This window comes from Pinus tabuliformis, chromosome 3_2 (genome assembly GCF_031772625.1).
Source record: "Pinus tabuliformis cultivar Carrire ecotype Pingquan chromosome 3_2, CPIR1, whole genome shotgun sequence".
NCBI classification, from domain to species: domain Eukaryota; kingdom Viridiplantae; phylum Streptophyta; class Pinopsida; order Pinales; family Pinaceae; genus Pinus; species Pinus tabuliformis.
The window spans coordinates 842445774-842462106 of record NC_142302.1 but is presented as its reverse complement, the minus strand read 5'-3'; the positions used below and the strand labels follow the sequence as shown (position 1 = coordinate 842462106).

The 16333-nt window shown below is 42.4% G+C and overlaps 1 pseudogene; it reads left to right on the top strand.

Annotated features, from left to right (window-relative positions):
• Positions 1 to 16333, top strand: part of LOC149183292 (adenosylhomocysteinase-like) — a 166804-nt pseudogene that overhangs the window by 97215 nt on the left and 53256 nt on the right.

Sequence of the window (16333 nt, the reverse complement as noted above, 5' to 3'; positions counted from 1 at the left end):
CATTATCGGTGATTCCTCTCGCGCTTGTTAACAACTTGCATCATTGGCTGGTAATCAGGCGATGTCTTTCCATATTCAACTCCAGAACATCTCTCACATGGATCGACTTGTACTTTGAGTGAAGATCGAACGAGATTGAAGACCCCGGATCTAGTTTCATCCATCCGGGCTGTGATATATATTCAAGAAAATAAAGACATAAATGTACATCATTGCTGCATAGATAATCATCCAACCAAAGGGATGATGGCTCTACCAGAATCATCAGTCTACACTCAGACGATTGTCTGTCCTATGTACATGAAAATGAATTTATAAAGCTGAGCATGGGAATGCCCGCCTCAGCTAGATCATGAAAATATTTTGAAGATAATGTATTGTGTTGTATCTTATTACAGGTCTCCTCTCAGCTTGAAAGAACTTCAGATCCTCATGATAAAGCATTTCACCCGACATCAAAAAAGATTAAGGACCTCATGCTTTAGGGGGCAATTGTTATAGATATTTTTGGGCCCTGTATCACCAGGCATAAAATATCCATAAACTAAGGGCTCCTAAGTCCCTAAAAGTGTTGTTCCAACCCCTAAAGCAACAAGGTAAACTGATTACAGCTTCTCCCAGAAGTTCTCCATGAAAAACTACCCAGAACTGGTCAAAACAGGATCATTTCACTTGCTCCATAGCGAGGGTGCGCTGCATCTCACCTAAGTAGACTGAGTGGGTGCATTGCATTTCAAAAAGCCCTTCTATGGGGTGTGATGAGTGAGAAGAGACAAATGGCAGTGTCAATCTGCAAAGTGGAAAAGCATGGAATCTTCCAGAAGTTTCTCCTATGACACTTGCCTCTCTGAATTCGACCAAGGATGAGTAAGAGATCATCAATCTCCAAGTGGAAGCAAGAACTATCAGAGGGAAGACACTAATCAAATCACAAGCTGACTCATCTCCATTACAGATATCTATATATGGATCCCTCATCCTAGAGATCCAGAGGCTGGAATTTTGCATCTTGTAAGGAATTGTTGTTAGTTTCTTGAGGCAACATCACAGTGTTGGGTGATCTAAGCTTTGTATGAGGTGAAGAAGGGCTCACTTGCTGAGAGGATGATGCTGGGTCAGAACAGTTGGTTGTAACTCTCTTGGTTTTTTCTTGATTATCAATAAAGCTATTCTAGTTTTATTCCATACTCTTGTGTAATCTATGTTTTATGCATTTGTATGGTCAATTTACATCTGAACCTAAATTGTTTATGATAATAGATCCATGTTCTTGTATAGTTTTATGTTGTTGTGTATCCTACAGGTACTCTGTGAAGCTGGGTATACGAGAAGGCGAGTAGCAAAAGACTATCAGAAGAGAGAGGAACCGAACAAGGAGCCAAGCACAAGACAGAGGTTGGTCTCTTGTTCTTCTCTCATCTATCTTTCATAAAAGAAAACGAAAGTAGACTTTACTTTGTTTGTTTCTAAGGTAGCTACCACACCTTAGTGGGATAGAGCAGTTCTATATAGACACTTTTCCCTGTAACAATCAATATTATCAAATCAATATAACCTTTTCATTTCCATATTAAGATTCATATATGCTACTTCAGTTAAGGAAAATCGTGTGTATACGCAACTGTGTGTAATGCAACAAGCGTATATACAGTAAACTTATGATTCAGTTAGTTGATCCTTAATGAGTGTATATGAACAGTAAATAGGAGCAGTAAAATAGAACAGTTCATCGCACACAAGAAGCACACATGGACACCATGATGTAAGGTGGAAACCCAATGTGGGTGAAAACCACCTGCTGCAAGTCGTCTTGATCTTCTTTTTAATAAGAAACTTATGTTTACAATAGTTCTATACTGGTTCAGTCTTATACTAGTACACAGGCTTCTACCTGCAGAAGGTTACAACCTTCTCTCCTTCTCCAGACTCTCCTAGAAGAGAGCTACAACCCCCTTAGCTCTTGTACTAGCCGATCCATTTACTAGTACGTAGGTGCCTGTCACACGGAATCAGTCAAGGGTGCAAACACAGCTGACCTTCCTAGAAGTCTAAGACATTCTAATGACAAACAAAACAAACTGGAGCTATCCTTCTCTAAACATACATTATGATATGAGAAATCAAGTGTTTCGTTCTTACCTCTGTCCAAACGCTGTTGTAGAAGTCCAAGCTTTGTTGATCCGGATGAGCTCCTCCCGTTCTCCAAAACCTGCAATCACCAACAGTCAAACAATTAAATAGCACCTGATTATAACATAAAACAAAGCATATTCAACATATAGACCAAGGAGTACATGAAATAACCCATTAACAACAAGCTATTGAGAAGAATGGACCAATTTGCATTAAAGGTAATCAAAAGGAACCATTACAACCTGAGCCTTGGTGTTTTGCAAGCTCCTTCCAGGGTCCACAAGAGTCTTCCTCTACTTTGACAAAGCTCACCCACTTCCAAATAGAACAAGTAAGGGTGACAATCTCTCCTCACAAGCTTCTAAATGGGAGTCCTAATTCCTGCAGCATTTACCCTTAGAAATCTATAGCTTTCAACCTTCTTCCTTCTGGCTCAATGCCTCTTTTTATAGTGCTCAAGAGGAAGTTAATCAGGTCCACCATCAATGGGATAGTCCCCTCTTTGGATGGGATCACTCCCTTATTGATGGGATAAGTTCCTCTTTGATAGGAGTGCATGAACCATCTGGAGGCGCTCAATATTCATCCAAGAACCTTCTAGAAAGCTCTAGAAGTGACCACAAGTAAGTTTTTGAAGATGAAACTCGCGCATTTTAACCTTTTCAGAGGGACGCACCTGCCCCTTTAGATACAGAGCGTCCTTGGACGCAGACCTTGTGAACAAAAGGTGCGTACCCGCAGGCAAGGCTTGAGAGAACCTGCGTACCCAGAGATAAACATATTTTATAAGGACTTTCTCTCTTTCTTGGATTTTGACATGAATAGCAGAGGCATAAGACTTGCTCAAAAGGGTAGTATGACTGTTGATTGAGCCATACCGACTGTAAATAGCCATGGTGACATTTTTTAGTGTAACAGATTGCCCCCTAAAGTGCTAAGCCTGGAATAGATTAGGGTTTTGTATTATCTAGGAAGGGTGAAGCGCTTTATCATTTTGAGGATTATCTCGTGGAGAACCTGGTTGGAACCTGCAATTTTCAACACAAAATACATGGATAATATTATATCATCACTGAGGTAGGCATTCCCATACTCAGATAAAAACTTTAACTAACAGACTAAACTACTCTGATACAGAAATGATCTTGTAGTACATCATAATCATAGACTTTTGTAGACACAGTATGGGCGCAGCCATCTGTTTATGATTAGTCTACTTAGATAATGAATACAAAACTCCTCGCAGCCTGGACGGTAAAGATTTGATCCAGGGTCTTCATTCCTACTTCTCGAATTGGTACGATTCTAGCCATGCGAATAAATGAGTTGATGTCGAACATGGTAGAAACCACTTGATTACCAGTCGATGATGTGAACTGTTAACAAGTGTGAGAGAGACCACCAGTAATGTCAATGGTTCTCAAAGTACCCAGTACAATCCATGAGATGTGAATGAATGAGTTGATGCCGAACATTTCACGGAATCCTTCGATCGAAAGTCAATGATGTAAACTGACGTCAAAGGCGAGAAATCTGCCATTGATGCATGCAGACCTCAAGGTACTGATGATTTCTAAGTCATCTCTCTAGATAATGTGCTGATGTCGATAGAAAGAGACTCGTTGCAGGAAAGCCCACAACACGAAATCATTGTTCAAGTTGAAGAAATATTGCTGTAAGGACTGACTCAGGGATGGTCAAATGGATGACAAGTATTTTGCAGATGAAAGTTTTGTTTGCAGACCTCTTGAACACATAACGACACGACAGATGGTTTGGTGCTAAATAACTCAAAGTTAATCCCCGGAACCCGGTTAAAGACTTTCAAAAGTGGTTTGATTGACTGTGAGATAAAAGATTTCCCAACCCAGGTGAATGAAAAGTGTCGTGTCCAAGAGTGGTAATAAAGTTTCTTTTGAGACAAAAGGTAACAAATAGGCTCATTCTTCTCTCTTTTCCCCCGCCATTTCTGGCAAGTACCTCTTTATTTTTAACAAGCTTGAGGAGGATAACATATGCTTGATTATAAGCTCATCCTTCGGATGAGTCCAACCCAGTTTTGATTCGAACCCTAGGAAGGAGTGGTTCGTTCCTGTTTGTAATTGAACAGGTCCTTTACTGTGAAATGTTTAACGAGCCCAGTATAGGAGAAACTCGGCGTTTTTCAATTTTAGATAGTCTGAAAAACTTAAGGAAACTCCAAGTTGAACTTTTTCGTAAATTTGTGTCCCTCAAGCCCGAAAAAGTATAAAATAATACCTGGGGGAACCGCTTGATCTTGCGACCAAGGAGTACTTTCATAGTTAGTGTCATTGACCTGAAAAGTAAAAAGCGATCAAGGACACGTCGTTTTATTTCCGTATCGAGTTTGAAACGACAAAAACACGGCAATCTTTTCCTGATTTTACGGTCAGAAAAGAGCTATAAGGGGACCGTCTTTTAATTCCGTTTTAACGAGTGTAAAAGAAACGCTCGGCAATCTTTTCATGTTTTAGGAGTCAGAAAAGGGCTTAAAAGATGACTCTGATATTTTGTTTGTGAAAAATTACAATTTTCCCTCTAAGTCCCTTTGTCCTGCACAAAAGCGACACATTACTCATACCTGTTTAAGATAGGCAAAAATTCATTGAAAAACATCTTTCCATGGTGAAAAATGAACAAATTCATCCAAAAAACCTATAAAAAGACTTTTTACCATGTCATTTTTACCGTTTGACTGTTGAGGTTGAAAAAGGAGCTTTTGACAAGAAACTTCCCGTGGTTGCTGCGGAAAATCTGACCGTTAGAATCGAACGCCGTCTCTTCCAGGTATTTCACAACATCCTCCTTGTCAATTTCATCCGTTTAGAATTTAGTTTTAAGTTTCATTTTTGATTTTTAGGGGGTTTTGGGTTTTGGAAACCGCCTTGCGGGGGACGCAGCTTTCCTAAAGGCTGGCCTGCGTCCCCCGACTTTTTCCTACACAGGGAAAAGGTCGGGGGACGCAGGTTGCCTTCAGGCCACCTGCGTCCTGGCGCACTGTGTGCCAAACGCGGGGTGCGTCCTCCGCAAAACGCGGGTTTTGAAACCCCAAACTCCCAAACCAACCATTGAAATTCCTCAAAACTAATTTTAATGCCTGTTTATTCATGTGTAGGGCACTTATCATTCTGGATTGGAGAGAAAGAGAGAATGAGGAGGTTGATGAAGCTGCAATCAATCATCAACCCTCCCTCGATGCCCTAAGAGGATGTGGTTTATACAAATACTGGTCCATTCCCGGTATGAGAGCTCAGGTAAGGTTCTTGGAGTGGCTGGTCGAGAGATGGAACGTTCAAGAACAATGCTTTTATATCGGCGGGCAAAAACTCGAGATAGAGCCTGCTGACATTTACTTTCTTACTGGCCTGCCGAACAGAGGTGAGCAACTCAATCTGGCTGGGACTAGGCCGGGTGGCCAATCCCTTGATAGTCTCCGAGCAGATTGGTGCCTACCTGATCGAGAGCACAAGAAAGGCATAGAGATCAAATATGTCTCTCAACGTGAACTCATGGTCTTGGCTTTCACTGTGACCAGAATTTGTGGCTCAGCCACTTTACATATTGCTACTGGGTCTCAATTTCGGATGGCAATTGATTGTCTCCAAGGCACCATTTTCAACTGGTGTGATGCACTGTTGGCTAACTTGAAAGTCCAACTGACCAAGGCAAAGACCGGTAGACTAAAGACCTTTGGATATGGGCCTATAGTCGTGAGCTTTGCCTTAGAGAGGATACCAATGCTAATCCCTCAGCATCTCACTGTTGATATTTCGGGTCCTCAGGAGCCAAAGCTGGTACGATGGGTTGTTGTGATGGCCCGGCATCCGGACGAGGGCGTGGCAGTTGTTCGATTTACTGACAGTTATTTTCACTGGTTAGAGGACCAGGTGTTCGCGATCCAGGATTTTCCGTATGCCGGAATAGATTTTCGAGGTGATCCGGACATGGTTCTTCCACAGGGAGAACAATGGGATGACAGAGGTACTTTATTTTTCACGAGTTTTCAAATTATGTATTTTTTTATTTTTTATATATATCGTCTCAAACTGACAGTAAAATTTTCAAAATGCAGATGTTGGTCCACAGCGTCCAGCCAACCTCCGGCTTTTCGAGAGGCGACATCCAGTTGCACCGCTACCGGCCCCACAGGACGTGGCGGCTGCGGAGGTACTGACTGAGTTGGAGCATGATCTACAGCGTCTGATGGCGGATATACCGGAGACATCTATGGATGATATTCCTATCAGACTGCAGCGCTACGTAGTCGCGGTCCCTGGACCGTTGAGGAGATTTTTGCGCAAGGTAGCTCGTGCAGTGGTGTCGTACAGGGAGCACCACCAATGATTAGCTAGTCACTTGTGGACACATGTGACATTTTGACTTTTTGTACTTATCATTTTGCCGATCATAAGGTGTTTTTCAACCTATGATCGAAGACGATGTATATTTTTTGACACACTTCTACCTATATATATATCACTATTACCGGCTTATCTTGTTTAACATGTATGGTGAAATGTTTTTTAAATTTACTTGCATGATTATCGTAAATGTCTGTCCAACACTCGAGAAGCAATTGCATCTGCTAATGTATTGAAGGACCTTGGAATATGCTGATATTCAATGTAATCAAATTCACGTTCCAAGAGACGCACTCTCAAAAACAACCTTAATAACACAGGATTTCTAATGGCATAAATTCTATTAAGCTGTAATACAACAAGTTCAGAATCTAACCTCACTATCAAACGCCGAATTCCAAATGAAATAGATTCGGATAATAATTCAACCACTGCACTGTATTCTGCAATGTTATTCGTTGTTTAACCGAGGCTTACCCCATGCATAGAAACTAACTCGTCAGAGGGTGAATAGATAACCCAAGCTGCGGAAGAGATATTCCGTGTACTACGACAAGCACCATCAGCAAATCCAATGTATGTTTGGAGGGGCGTCGACATCTACAATATCAAGAGCAAAACCAAGATAAGCCATAATAACGACGAAACACACTCACTAAACTAAGCACACTGACTAACTAACAAACATACTAGCTAGAAAGAAAACCTAACCTAACTAGAAATTCTCCATACCCACCATTTAAGCGTAATACCTCTTTAGGTAAAGTCCATTTCTGGGTTTATCCAAAGAGTCCCCATCAAAATATACTAGCTCATAAGCCCCTTTTGCTAGCTTTCACTTTACAATATAGGGTCCATGCCACATAGGAACGAATTTTCCAGCACCTAGCTTATCGTTAGCTTGATCATATAAGAGCACTAGGTCTCCCTCCGAAAAACTTCGAGGGGTCACATTTCTATCATACTGAGCTTTCATTCGCTTCGCGTGAGTCTCGATTGCCAATGTAGCGTCACGTCGAGTCTCATCTAATTTAGCTAAGTACAATAAACGTTTCTCCTCTTCGGAAGTAGCTGGAAGTAATTCGACAGCCATTTGAAGTGATGAGATTTCACATTCAATGGGTAACACCGCTTCTAAGCCGTAAACTAGCTGGAAAGGAGTGAACCCTGTTGAGGTTTTCACTGAGGTTCGGTATGCCCATAGCGCCGAAAATAACATGTTATGCCAATTCGACCGATGAATACCAATGGTTCGTCGGATCGTGATAACCAGAACTTTGTTGATAGACTCAACTAAACCGTTGGCTTGCGGATAATAAGGAGTAGAGCTGTCATGGCGCAAACCAAGCTGGCTTGTAAGTTCAGTCATCATGGTGTTTCGAAAATGGCTTCCACGGTCAGTAATAATTGCTTGTGGGACACCAAACCTAGTTATTATATGATTGAATATGAAAACTGCAGCTGTTTTGCCGCTTGCGTCGAATGTAGGCATCGCCTCGGCCCATTTAGTGAAATAATCAACCGCGAGGATGATATACGCATGCCCCCCGGCCGAGTGAGGGTTACAAGTAATAAAGTCGATACCCCATTTGGCGAATGGACCAACGGCAATTATAGGGTGGAGAGGAGCAGGTGGTGCGCGCATCTTGCGATCAAACACTTGGCAGTTGTGGCACTTCTGGACTGCAATGATACAATCTTTAAACATAGATGGCCAGAAGTAACCAGCGCGCAACACCTTCTGAGTTGTGGCATACCTAGACATATGACCGCCACATGCTCCAGAGTGACAATCATTCAAAACTCTCTCAGCCTCTTCGTGAGTTAGACAACGTCGAAAAACTAAGTCTGCCCCCCGGCGATAAAGTGTATCTCCAATAATTTTGTATTGCTGGGATTGAAACCTAATTTTTCGTCGTTCCTCTTTGGAAGCTTCAGGCCAAAAGGTTTGGTTTTGGAGATAGATGATTATATCCCCGAACCACGGATCTAAAGTACTGATAAGAAACAAAGATTCGTCCGCAATGGACTCTTCTGCCACAGTCTCTGTGTTAGTACGCGGGAAATCACACATCAATTCCGCAAAAACTAAAGATTTCTTAGACTTGGACTTCTCGGACTCCAAGTCGAACTCTTGCAGGATAACGATCCATTTAGAGTACTTGCCCCCTAGCAATTGTTTTGTCAAAATGTAAATCATAGGGTTGCAATCCGAAATGACTGTAGTTTTACGGAGAAGAATGTAGTGACGAAAACGCTGGACAGTTTGAACGGCTGCCAGGGCCAATTTCTCCACATGTGAATATTTTAACTCAGTGGGATTTAAGGTTTGACTAAGATAATATATCACATGTTTAGCTCCGAATTCATCTTCTTGAACTAACACCATCCCAATGGTGGAATGTGAAGCTGCGAGGTATAAGAAGTAGTCCTGGTTGTAGTTGGGAGGATGCAATAACGGTGCATGGGTCAACGCGTGTTTAAGTGCATCAAAAGATTGTTGGGCAATCTCGTCCCAAAAGAATTGAACGTTCTGTTTCCACAACCGTGTAAAACCTTTAGTGACCTCGGCGTAGTTTGGGATGAATCGACGTAAAAAGTTCGCTTTCCCTTGCAAACTTTGGAGTTGGCGCAAACTCGAAGGAGGAGGCAATTTGATGATCGCTTTGACTTTTGAGGGATCGACGCGAATGCCGGCTTTTGAAACAACAAATCCCAGCAATCGACCTGTTTCTATACAGAAAACACACTTGTGGGGATTCAACCGAATTCGATAATGCCTACACCTCATAAAGATTGCTCATAGGTGGTCAAGGTGATCAGCTCGTCGTAAAGAATGAGCAGGCAAATCATCGAGATACGGTTGCACAATGTGCTTGATGTCGTGAAATGCGTAAGACATCGCCCGTTGAAAACTGGCCCCGGCATTCTTGAGCCCAAAAGGTAATTTGCAATAAGCAAATGTCCCCCATGGACAAATGAATGTCGTTTTTGGTTGGTCGGCAGGTAGAATATTGATTTGATTATAGCCCGAAAAACCATCCATGAAGGAAAACATTTCACTTCCGGCACAATCATCAATAATTTGATCGATATAAGGCGTAGGATAGTTGTCTTTTGGACAAGCTCGATTGATATCCCTATAGTCGATACAGATTCTTATTGTTCCTTGTTTCTTATTGACGGGAACAATATTCGATGCCCAATCCGTTAACGGGATCGGATAAATGAAACCTGCTTTCAACAGCTTTTCGACTTCTACTTTAATTGCAGCCGCTTTTTGAGGGTGAATCTGACGCAACCGTTGCCGAATGGTTTTAGCATCCGGGTAGGTTTTGATTTCATGAACAACAATGGCAGGATCGATTCCTGACATTTCCTCGTAAACACATCGCGGAATTCTTGGAATAGGGCCTTGTAAGTTTGGATTTCTTCTTCTGTACATGAGGCACCTATATGAATGTTCTCCTCAATTCCGGGTTTCACTGAAATATCAATGGGAATAGTATGAGAAATATTCCCTAAATTCAACTCTAAATCGGAATGTTTCGTTGGATCCTGAGCGTCTTTGACATATTCAGCGGTAAAGATAGATGAAAAATCATTTTCAAATGCATCATCCTTAGGTAAAAATGAAGATCTGTGATGGAGATCCTCCCATGGTAGATTGTCTACACTGAGGATTTCGCGAAGTTGTTCGTCAGATGACACGACTTCGGGAAACGCTATCCGTTCTAAGGTTGGGGTGAAAAGGGATTCTTCACTGACCACATTCATTTGGTCGACTTCGGTTGAATGAAAGTCGGTAAAAGACATAAGAGCTTCATAAGCAATTTCATACGGACTCAACGGCATAACATCACCGAATGAGTCTAACTCAGAGTCGGATGGATCATCATAAATAATGTTTTCTGACGTGATCATATGAATTGTTGCAAACGAAGGTTCTACGCTGAGTGGAGGGAGAGGAAAAGTTCCCAGTAAACCGGAATCCTTAACTAAACCTACACCAACGTCCTTATAAGGGATTGTCATCTTACCGACATGCTGGATACTCTCTGAAGAGGCTGGGTCGGATGAAAAGTATGTCAACTGATCAATAGTCACGATCTTACCGTTGTGTGGAAACTTAATTACTCTGAAGACCGATGAAACGACCGCTGTCATAGCATATGACCAACTTCGACCCAAAAGAAGGTTGTAATCTAGAGGGGCATCAACCACTTCCACATCCAGACTAACGGTTTTACCTTCTACCCCTATAGGCAATTCCTGTAGAATACCAAACGGACGGAACCCACGGCCATCAAAGGCCTTAAGGATGGTGGGGGATTGGTTCAACGAAGGAGAACCAAGGGATCTCCAACATTGAATTGACATAATACACGTAGAATCTCCCTCATCAATCACAGTTCGATGAATAGGCCTGTTTTTGACTATCACTGGAATTTGGAAAGCCATTTGATGGGGGAGTCGTGGTGTACTATTTTCTAGATCGAAGATCATTAGATTCGGATCCTGAACGTCAACAGCTCCTATAGCCGACAAAAGCAATTTTCGTTGTGCTGGACATGATTGCAGCACTTCTAACGCCGACATTGCTGAGGGTGAAACAGCTAAGTCCTCAACAATGTTGTAATTCTGGGCCGCTCTCGCATGTGGATTGAAAGCAGACCTTCGAAGTACACCCTTGGCGGGCGGTTTAATTACTAAGTCTGGGTTAGGTTTCTCGATCTGTAGTGGATCGGAACCAGGAGCTGAGGTTGATGGGTTAGAGTGAGAAGATTCTGCTTCCTTACCATCAACAGGATTCTTACTACCATAATCTTGCGATCGAGTCGCAATCCTTACATGAGACATCATCAAAATGGGTTCTTCACTGGCATTCGAGGAAGAACCTATCATCTTATTCTCCTGCTCCGGAAATGGATTTTTTAACACAGCAGGAGTGGGAGAACCTTTGACTATTTTCACTACCTCGGCCCGATGAGGGCAATCTCTCGTAAAATGATCCTCTTCACAAATAAGACAAGGATATCAAGGTTTGCGCTTTTCGTCATTGGTTTCCAACTTTTCAGTTTTCTCCTTTGGAGCCTTGTCTTCTTTAACCTTCTTCTTTCCTTTCTTCTTTCCACTGTTTTTTGATTTGGCCGTAGATGAATCTACAGCGTGAATATCGGCGGTAAGTTCAGGAGAAGACTCTCCTGTCGGGGAATCGGGCAAAGTGATAATAGGAGTAGTTGAAGCCTTGGAAGACTTCTTCTTGCTCTTTGTATTCACGATACCAATCATACCATCAGCGGCATGAGATCCCGAAGGAGCAGCAGCGATTTGGTTCGACTTTGGAAGATCCAGAATCTTCTCGTGTAATGTACCCGACTGCGTGTAAACTAAGTCAAGGTATTGTGCTTGAGCAATGACTTGCTCCTCAGTAACTACTCCGGCCTTAGCTACATCTTCAGTAATTCTTGGTAATAATGATTTAACAAACCATTCAGCTAAGATTTGGTCCGGGATAAAAACTTTCACTAGCCTTCTTCGACGTCTCCACTCATGAATGTGATCTGAAATATACGTGGAGGTTGATTGTTTTAGTGAAGTTAATAATTCCGTACTGTTATCGTATCTGACCGGTAACTGAAAATGAGTTAAGAACGAGGTAGCTAACTGGCTAAAATTGTAAAAAGAGGCTCGTGGTAACTCAATGTACCACTTGGCCGCGAGACCAATGAGTGTACGCTGAAAAAGACGTAAACGGATCGAATCATCCGAGATGGAATTTGAAGCACACCAGAGGTGGTAAGTCATCACGTGATTGGACGGATCCTCCCCAGACTTACCTTCGAACTTGGGTATATCGCTGGGCAACTTATTTGGCATTGACGGCCAGAACGGAAGATATTGAATTGGATCATTCGTTAGGCGCGTCAAGTCTGGTAAATCCAAAGTTGCGATAAACGGTAACTGCCGGTTAGGATCTCTAAAACTCTGGGTCACAATACCGGCCCCAGGAGGAGGATATCCAGGATAACTAGGAACAGGAGTCGCATTTGGGATATTATATCCTCCTAGAAAACCAGGATTAACCGGACCGTACTGGGGTTGCTGAGGTTGTTGATAAGTGTACCCAGGATACGGTTGATACTGGTAAACCGGTTGTTGGACAGCTTGCCCAGGTTGATACTGTCCCTGGTACGGAGGTTGAACAAATTGAGGTTGAGTAGTAACAACCGTACTTATACCAGGTTGGCCTACAGGCATCTAGACTGTGGTTTGAATCGTAGATCTAGACAACGGTACAGATGTCTGAGGAGTGGTTACAGAGACAGTAGAAACCGGAGCCGTCGATACTCCAGAAGTAAGTATGGTAGATGTGGCGGTAGTAGCTGCAGCCGTTTGAGATGGAGTACTAGGTGCAATTGGCGGCTGAGTAACTACCGAAGTTACAGGGGTCTGAGCACTTGACTGGACAGGTTGCGGTTGCTGGGGTGGACCAGGAACTACAGGTTGTCCTGCTTGAGGTACCGACTGTATACTTGGCTGCAACATCTGTTGACCCTATGACGGATCCCACACTAACATTCCAGGGTATTGACCCATAACAGGTTGAGGGTACTGAGATCCATAGCCGGATTGAGGATAGGGTTGATAATTGTAAGGTGCAGTCCCATATGATTGCCCTTGAGGTGGTTGATAACTTTGACCTGAGTATTGACCTTGAGGTTGATAACCTTGAGGTAAATATGGGTACTGGGGTTGACCTTGACCTTGAGGTTGGTATCCTTGAGGTTGATACCCTTGGGGTTGATACCCTTGGGGTTGCCATCCTTGAGGTTGCCATCCTTGAGGTTGATATTGATACTGAGGTTGACCTTGGGGTACATATTGAGGCTGGGGTTGACCTTGAGGTATGTATTGCCCCATAGGAGCGTACTGACCTTGAGGTTGCCCCCCAGACACGAATGAAGTACCTTGAGGTTGCCCCCCAGGCATTAACGAAGGCTGCCCCCCAGGCGGTAATTGGCCACCTTGAGGTTGGGTAACGGGAACTGATCCTGACATCATGTAAATGTCTCCTACACTCAATGGTACATTACCACTGTTTCCAACTAATAACCCGTGATCAATGGGTTGAGGAGATGCTCCCGCAAAGGTACCAGAAAGAGATTGATACCCAGTAGGAACAGAAGGACCGCCATGTAAAAAAGATTCAGGACTTTGTGTAAACACAGATGACTGACCAGACATATTTACAGGAGTATGAATTCCTCCAGGTGGAAAAGGAGTTCAAGGTGTGGAAAAACCAAAGTTGTCTAAATAATTGGTTAACGAAAAGTACCAAGTAGTACTTCTAGGAGGACTGTAAAAGATGGATTCACGCTCCCTTAGATCAAGGGTAATTTGATATTCAGGATCAGAGACGCCTATTTCTTCCTCTGGAACAAGTTCTTCTATAGCAATCAAACCAACAAGAAGATTTTCGGTAATAATTCTTTCTATTCTCGGTGAATCAGGAACACTAGGAGTTGGAGTAACAGGTTCGGTTATTTCTGGTTCTTCGCCTGTATCGCTAGCAGACGAAAAACTACCAACAAGTTCAGAAACTGTAACAGCTTCGAGATTATAACCTGTCTCTAAACTTTGGTAATCTGGATGGACTACCAAGGAAGATTCTCCTTCTTCAGGTGAACCTACTCTATTGCCACTAGGAGGAGTTACAAGTACCTTTAAACCTTCTAAATTACTGGGGTCGTCTCGAGGAGGTTCACCTCTAAGTCTACGGGATCTTCTCAACAATTCGGCCACAGAAACAACTTCAGGAGACTGGCCCCGAATTCTACGGGACTGTCTCGGTAATTCCGCCACAGCTAAAAACTTTTAACTACTACACACGAAAACAAAATAAAATTTCAAATCAAACCACCTAAAGCCTCTAAAGAACCAAACAAAGTTGAATCATACGCCTAAAGAATCTAGGGCGTCAAACCAAACACAAACAGTATCTTCCGGACCAAAAGCGCTAGTTGGTGATTAGGTCCAACCTCGCAGGATTCAGTACAGAAATGGCGGGTGGAACAGTTACGCCGACAACCTGCTTAATGAATAGACTGGACCAAGTTCCTCCACTTTAACCGTCTCGAGTGAAGTGAACCCCCCAGAAAATCCAAGTGAGTATAGCCGACGTCTGCTCCAGGTACAGTGGGACCTTCCCTCCACCGTCACCTTGGGTAGAATCCTAGAGATTATGGTCACTAAGGTTACCAACGGCCACAAGTACACCTGGGGGAACAGTCTAAACTCCGACAGCACGCAAGGGCAGAGTAGCAAGCTTAATCCCCTTACCGGCTCGTTGACAGTAATCCAAGGTTTACCGATAAGTGACCCCTGCCTCCTCGACAATGGTTAATCCGAGGTTTACCGTTTGTAATATGTACTGCCTGGCGTCGTTCCCAACGAGGGGGGAATGATCCCCTCACTGGTTCGGACACGAGCTCGTGCTTCTCCTTTAAGAGGAGCTTTCCCAGAGTGTAAATGTAACAATTGGATTTGATTCTATCACAAGATCGACTACTTGTTTGTTTTACTGCCTTGGAGAGTTAAGTACTCACCTACTCCAAGACACTAGCCTAAGCTAAGTTGGTGCTTCAGAGCCCTAGAAAATAAAAGTTACTAGTTCAATTTTACTTTAAGTGTTACTTTTAAGGTTGTTCTTTAAAGTCACAAGGTGATGGAAGTGAAACCAATGGTGTGCAGACTCGACTCCAACCACTACAAAAATGCACCTAAGATGATCTATATTACTTTTGCTTTTTCAATGAAAATCTTTAACTAAGAGAGTTGAGAGAATGCAATTTTTAAAGAAAACAACTTCCTTAGAAAAGACAATCAAAGAAACAATTCTCTTTTTCTTTTTGAGCACACAAACATAACCACTCTTTACTTGCACGAAAAGCTCTTTTTCTTTCAAAAACTTTTAAAGCTACTTGAAACAAAACTATTCAAAGGAGATATTTTTGTATTTTCTATTTTCAATAAAGCATGTAAACCTACCTTTAACAAAAAACAATCCCAAAAGCTATAAAACTATGAAATTTTGACTCACAAGCAAACCAAAAGAGAGATTACTCTAAGTAAACCTAACAAGGCAAAAGCTCATAAAGGCGATTCTAGGATGTTTTACTTGATCAAAAACAAATCAAGGGCTAGCTAATGCAGAATCAAAAGACTAGCCAAAACAAAACTCAAATCTTTTTGTTCTTTTCGTAAAATGGAATTCAAGACTTAAATAACAAGCACTTCGAAAATGGCCCAAAAGACAACTTGATGGTAAGTTACTTCTATAGGTAGACTTTTAGAATAGGTCTGACTTCTTAGAAAGCTGACAAAACCAGAGATATCTAAGGCTTGACAATTCCTACCGCTAAAGTCACTACAAGACCTACTCAAAATCAAACCCTAGGGCTTACACTTCGACGAAATCCACTAAAACACTTAATACTAATGAAACCAGTTCAGGTGAAGATTCTGGACAAGGGACTGATGAATCTGGGCAGAAAAAACTAAGAAAAAACAAAAACTAAGAGAAAAAAAGGCAAAAAATGGAATTTTCTTAAATTTTGGCAGGGGACGCAGGCAACCCGTTAGCACAGGTGCGGGCCCGCTCTGTGCACACAGCAAAAGTGCGTCCAGGGACGCACTGTGCAGCACTCAGAGGGTGCGTCCTACTGAAAAACTCAAGAAAACCAAAAATAAAACTAATCCTAAGCTAACCCACCCAGAGACAAGATCACAGAGCCAAAACCAGAAAAATAAACCAA